The sequence below is a fragment of the Saccostrea cucullata genome, unplaced genomic scaffold, assembly GCF_032062105.1.
Source record: "Saccostrea cucullata isolate Sc308-1 unplaced genomic scaffold, CSIRO_AGI_Scuc_v1 ctg11915, whole genome shotgun sequence".
In the NCBI taxonomy this organism is placed as follows: Eukaryota; Metazoa; Mollusca; class Bivalvia; order Ostreida; family Ostreidae; genus Saccostrea; species Saccostrea cuccullata.
Genome location: NW_026922647.1, coordinates 8,467 through 15,566, shown reverse-complemented (window position 1 = coordinate 15,566; position 7,100 = coordinate 8,467). Strand labels below are relative to the sequence as shown.

General features: G+C 34.2%; 1 pseudogene; it reads left to right on the top strand.

Moving 5' to 3' along the window:
• The first annotated feature begins 888 nt into the window (after positions 1–888).
• LOC134262147 (ryncolin-1-like) lies at positions 889–5,711 on the top strand (annotated as a pseudogene).
• The last annotated feature ends 1,389 nt before the right edge of the window (positions 5,712–7,100 follow it).

Genomic DNA, 7,100 nt, shown 5'->3' with positions numbered 1-7,100 from the left:
CTATCGTTAGTGTCAATCACCCTGTCGAGCTTCTGGTTTAACTTTGTAATTTCTGTCTCTAGTTTACTATTTATACTTTTCAGCTCTTCTTTTAACTCATCCTTTAATTCGCGAATAATTTTTACCAAATCATATGACTGACCGTTATGTCCGCCTGGATGATGGTGGTTGTTTTTCAAACGGCAATTTTCTTTGCGTGGTATTCCTTGTAAGCCTCTGCTGTTCAGTCCATGGTCAGTCGGTCCTGGATTTGCTTCAACGTCCCCCGACAACAACAATAAACTAAATAGTAACAACGCTATAGTCAGTAGCCTCCCTGGCCGCCATTTTTGCACTTGAAGCCATGCTGTCGGCGGACAACAGTCTTTTTGCTTCACACGCTTGCAAGGGTGCACGAACAAACAGATACGTACTCTCCATTCCTCCACTCCTATCATCCTCAATGCCCATTTAAAGTCCAACGGTTCAAAACAGTTCAATAATTAATCAATTTTGCCACCTGTCTAGTTTTCCCACCATGCTCCTCGGAATCTCGAGCCCGATCCTGATACTGATTATATGAATAGTTCCATACACCATGATTTCATCATTATTATAATTATTAGAAGTGCAATTTCATGAATTCAGCATTTAGATATATGACATACAACTGTTTCTATTTATTATCTGTTATCTCTATTTTGTTGAATTAATAAATCAAATTAAGAAAAGTATGTTTTTTGTCATTTTTATTTGAGAAGAACACACACACATTCACTCTCTCTCTCTCTCTCTCTCTCTCTCTCTCTCTCTCTCTCTCTCTCAGGGTGTGTAATGATATGAAATGATGAATAGTAATATTAAATTTCATTTTAATTACCTGTAGATGTCAGTCATGCTATGTGTAATAGATACGTCCTACAACTTGTTATATGTACAGTTGGATACAAGTATATAGTCTCTGTATATCCTAAAGAATACCAAGAAGAGTTTTGACAAACCTAACAATGTTAAAGTTCGTGTGTTTGACAGTCGCATTTTCTCTTGTTTATTCTTCAGGAATTAAGCTTCACTTGACAGGTAAGTTGTATATTTTTTCAAACTTTTATCAATTTTCTATAAGGTTATGTATTACTCACTTGTATATCATTTTCTGCCACGTTTAAACCACCCGTTCTTCAATATGTCTTATAATTATGATTCGAATCAGTATTAGATACATGTATCGCCGTTTAAAAGTAGCTGACATTAGGAATTACATGTAGCTAGTCTTAATTGATAGAGAACATATGAAGACAATATTAAATCTTGCGTAAATACACTTTCTACATATACTCACCATGTTATAATCTCCAGTGTCATTTTGGTACATGTCAACATTTAATAGTTTCTATAGGAAAAGTAAAATACCAACAAGAGGCCCATGGGCCTTATAGGTCACCTGAGCATTATGCAACAACTTTCCAGTGATTGAATTTGATTCATTTTAAGCCAGATGCTATTGCATTCATAATTTTGAAGGAGGCACCATTGATCATCATAACAATACACTTAGCAGTTGCTTAGTTTGTTTACTTAATACCCATCCGCAGGGTAGGGGAACAAAAAAATGCATTTCAACTAATCAGTAATATTCAGCAATAATCAGCAGTTCCCCTACCACACATGAACCCCTGACCCTTAGGCCTTGATATTTGATTATTACCAAGGAGCAGATTTCAAATCATTCATTCATTTTCAGTATATAAGTACAGCCCCCCCCCCCTCTATGGTACCCCTGACCCTGGGGCCTTGAAATTCACAATTCTGGAAGATTAGGGCCCTTGTCCATCATAACTATATAGGTAGTTCATCTGCTTAATACCCTGGAGTAGAGAAGAAAATTTTCAAAGATTTAATGTATTTTCACTATATAATCAATAGAGCCCCGCCATAACACCAGAACCCCTGACCCTGAGGCTATAATATTCACAATTTTGGAAGAGGCATTCTTTCTCATCATCGCTATGCACTAAGTTAGTTTATTTAATACCCAGGGGCAGAGAAGAAGATTTTCAAAGAATTTATGTATTTTCACTATATAATCTATAGAGCCCCGCCCTAGCACTAGAACCACAAAATCCACAATTTTAATAGAAGCACTCTTGTTCATCATTACTATGCACTAAGTTAGTTTATTTAATACCCAGGAGCAGAGAAGAAGATTTTCAAAGAATTCATGTATTTTCACTATATAATCAATAGAGCCCAGCCCTAACACCAAAACCCCTGACCCTGGGGCCATAACATTCACAATTTTGGTAGAGGCACTCTTGCTCATCATAACTATGTATTTAGTTGGTTTATTTAATACCCAGGAACAGAGAAGAAGATTTTCAATGAATTCATGTATTTTCACTATATCATCAATAGAGCCCCGCCCTAACACCAGAACCCCTGACCCTGGGGCCATAAAATCCACAATTTAGGTAGAGGCACTCTTGCTCATCATAACTATGTACTTAGTTGGTTTATTTAATACCCAGGAGCAGAGAAAAAGATTTTCAAAGAATTCATGTATTTTCACTATATCATCAATAGAGCCCCGCCCTAACACCAGAACCCCTGACCCTGGGGTCATAAAATCCACAATTTTGGTAGAGGCACTCTTGCTCATCATAACTATGTACTTAGTTGGTTTATTTAATACCCAGGAGCAGAGAAAAAGATTTTCAAAGAATTCATGTATTTTCACTATATAATCAATAGAGCCCCGCCCTAACACCAGAACCCCTGACCCTGGGGCCATAAAATTCACAATTTGGTAGAGGCACTCTTGCTCATCATAACTATGGACTTAGTTGGTTTATTCAATACCCAGGAGCAGAGAAGAAGATTTTCAAAGAAATAATGCATTTTCACTACCTACTTATTTAGCCCCGCCCTAGCACTAGAACCCCTGAACCCAGGGCCATGAATTTCAAAATTTGGTAGAGGACTCATTGCTGATTACAATCATGCAAACAGTTTGACTGCTTGATGTCCAGGAGTAAAGAAGAAGATTTTTAAAAATTGGATTAATTTTAGTGGTTTTTGCCCCACCCCTCAGGCCCCAGGGGGGCAGGGGTCATGAAATTCACAATTTTTGTTCCCCTTTACCCATAGATGCTTTGTGCCAAATTTGGTTGAAATTGGTTCAGTGGTTGCAGAGAAGAAGCTGAAAATGTTCAAATGTTAACGCACGACGCACAACGCACGACGACGGACGAAAACGGATAGCAATAGGTCACCTGAGTTTACTCAGGTGACCTAATAAATTAGAAAAAGAAACTTTTTTTAAAAACTTGAATATTTATTTTAAATCTTTTGTGTGTTTGTCGGTAGATGATGTGAAAGCTATGCTGAGGAATTCTAAATGGGATCACAAGAACACGGTCATCTCTGTACACGGACCTATGACTCTAGAGCTGAAGTCAATTTATAAACTAAAGGGAGGACAGGTGTTTCTTAATTCACGTAAGTTTTTTCTTGAATATCCCACCAGTTTGTCCAAACATGGCCCTCATGGACAGGATGTTCAATATAAGAGATCACCATTTTGCATAAGAATTTACAAACGGAAAATCTGCTCATAATGAACAGTATTGGATCATAGTGACTCAGGTAAGAGTTGTGGCTCAAGGGCCTCTTGTTGTAAAATCTTAAAATTTCTAATAAGTCATCTTTTCAGGAAGCAAAGGGAAATACAAAGACTGTTCTGATATCCTCAAACACAGACCCCTGAGTAAAGATGGTGTATACACGATTTATCCCGACATAAAGACAAAGAAGTCGGCGTACTGTGACATGACAACGGACGGAGGCGGATGGACGGTAACTATGGATAATGATATTAAAATACGAATTGGACTCTCTTCTTTTCTAACGTTCACTGCAATATTTACTAAGAGTTCACTATAATTATTGAGTTGTTTAAAAAGAAGATGCTCTTCATCCTGAATGTAAATCTTTATACATATTTACAAGTTACATATAAATTGTTTTTGATAAATACTCATGCAGTTCAGTACATTTCACATCCTGAATAAATTTCAGGTGATACAAAGACGAATAGATGGTTTTACCAATTTCTTCAGGAACTGGGTTGACTACAAGAATGCATTTGGTGACGTCAAGAATGAGTATTGGCTTGGTAAGATCTACATTAGAAAAATTCCTTTTAAACTTTATTTCCCATACAACTTTTAGAAAACTAAAATTTTATGTCTAGGGAATGATGCTATTCACGCTTTGACAAAAGACAGAAATCAAGAACTAAGGATAGATCTGGAAAAGTTCTCCAAAGGAAAGGGTCATGCTACCTACTCTACATTCTATATTGGTACCGAGGCTGACAAGTATAAACTGAAAGTAGGAGGATTCATGGGTACCAAAGGTCTTGGTAAGAACAATTATAATTATATATTTTACATGAGATGAATTTTCTTTCGGATTCCTTAGAAATAAATTCTAGTTAGTCAATATCTTTACGAAATATTACCCATGGATGTAATATTGCAGCCAGGGAGTCCTTTTGAAAGCTTAAATTAAAAAAAATATTTACATCCATTGAATATTTTCGTCTTCATTTCTTATGAAAACTGATTTCTCTTGATCAATCGATAAACACTATCATCATCTAAACTAGTAATATCAAGCTTTAAAGACGTCCCTATGAAAGTTCTGTTAAAGAACTGTTTCATTGGACAAACATCAAGTTATGTCCGCATCATTAGAACAATACTTAACGTACAAATGTACAATCAAACCCCTTGATATGGATAATTTACACAATTTTAGAAATAAACAAAGAACTTTTTTTTTCAACGAAGATTGATAATTAAAATAATTGCAGACAACCGCACTTGCTGATAAGTGAAAAAATTCAAAGCTAAAATAGGATTGTATGTATTATTATTATTTTTCTCTATTGTTGCCAGCTATCCGGCTAATTGGCTTAAACTACACTGTAGGTCACATAATCAAGTATAAAAAGTGTTAAAGACTTAATGTTTCTATTTCAAGGTCCTAATAAAAGAACCTACTTTCTCTTAAAACGTTCTTCTGTGAAGCAACAATAGCGTTGATGTAACAAAAGTCTTTATAAAGTGGGTATTTCTAAAGACAGATACTGCAGCTTCTATTTATTACTCTCTCATCATAATGCAAAATAATAAATGACAGAATTCCTTATATGAGAAATTATTGAGTATTAGACACAAGAATTTTAAGACATTTCTTATTAACTGATAAAAAATAATAAAACAATAAATTATTGTAGCCTTTTGATTCGGTACAATCCCTCGATATATAGACCTTAGAGGAAGCTTTGTACTCGGTCGATATGCTTTCTCTAAGGTCTATATATCTAAGGATTGACCTCATCAAAAGCCAAAATACTATAATTGTATTTAATGGAGTATAAGCCTTCTGTACATTCAGGTGATAGTTTTGGCCCGTACAGCGGTAAGTTGTTCAGTACGAAAGACAGGGACAACGACGAATCAAGTGGATCGTGTGCTATATCCCACACAACAGCAGGGTGGTTTGATAAGTGCTTTCAATACAATCTAAATGGTGTATATCGAAAAAAAACTCCCAGCACAACGGCAGAGAACTGAGTTGGTTTACTTGGGGAAACACATGGAGGTCGTGGAAGTCGGCAAAAATGATGGTACGCCCCAAAAAAGATAATAAATAAATAAAAAATTCATGAAAAAACATGAAAAATAAAGTATGACGAAAACATGTCTGTTTTATTATTTAAAATTTATGTTGGATTTTCTGTGTCTTAAATAATTTTTTTCAGCTAGTCAATATAATTAGCAAAGAGAAGTAAAAGAATTTTGTGTAAGCAACACAATTTATCTTATCTTTTTTTGTTTTTTTTGTTTTTTTATTCAAATGCCCTTCATAACTAAACAAACCAATAATAATCTTACATTTGCAGGAAAATAAAACGATTTTTAAAAATAGAAATGGAAAAATTATAATACAAAAAAAATTATGTAATACAATTAAAATAAATAATAAATTTTTTTTTAAAAATGAAAATTTAAAGAAAATGGATAAATAGAATGCACACAAATGAAAGCCCTTTCTTTTCTCTTTCAAAAGATCTGACCAGGGTAAAATTTTGTGATTTTTTTTCTTTTAAAAATAGGTTTAACTTCAAGGACAGGAAAGGGAAACTAAAAGTATATTTGAATTTTTTTATTATTTATCATTATTTGTTGTGACCAAAGTTATTTTTGTGCCCGAAAGACGAATTAGATTTTTGATATCTCCTCGCATTTGCAAAAGCGGAAGACAAAATTTATATTCACTAGGCAATAAGATTAATTTAACAGGGCGAGAAGAGTGAAAGTATTGCATTTTAATGAGATCAATATTCACCCAGTAAGTCTATACTTTTTATTACCTGGTTGTTTTGTTTTTTCTTTCTGTACAATGTCATATTAGATAATTTGAAGAATGAAAAAATAAGGAGGGAGTCGAAAATCTGCATCTTTTATCAAACCCAATTTAAAGCAAAACAACAGTGACTGTCTTTTTTTCATTCCAAATGTTATACATTAATACAAGTTTTTAAAACAAGAGAGCATACCTTCAACAATCTTACAAATTTATGTTCATAAACCCTTCATATGATAAACTGTAATGTGTTTTCGACTCGAACACAGGCCTTTGGATCGTTTAAAAAAATGTGTGTGTGTAAAAAAAAAATAAAGGTATGGAACTCTTACACTGGGTACCTAATTTCGCTAATAAAATATTTTCTATTCTAATGCTCTAAAATTCTACTTTCTATTTAAATCTGTTCATAGATAAACATTCTTCAATTCTACCAAAGCTCATTCCGAAATTCCGTATATTTCTTGAGATATTCTGAAGTCAATTTCAAAAATGACCTACTTTCTTTTACTCGACATTAGCTTGGGCCCCTGGTCATTCACATGTAAACAGACGGTGTCTGAAGTGCGGCGAAGAGTTGCACAGTATTTGCAAAATCTTTCAACAATTTAAAATTGATTTCTTACTCCAGATTGTAACGTTAAGTCCGTAATAATATTCCTTTCGCGAAAAATTAATTTGAAAACGTC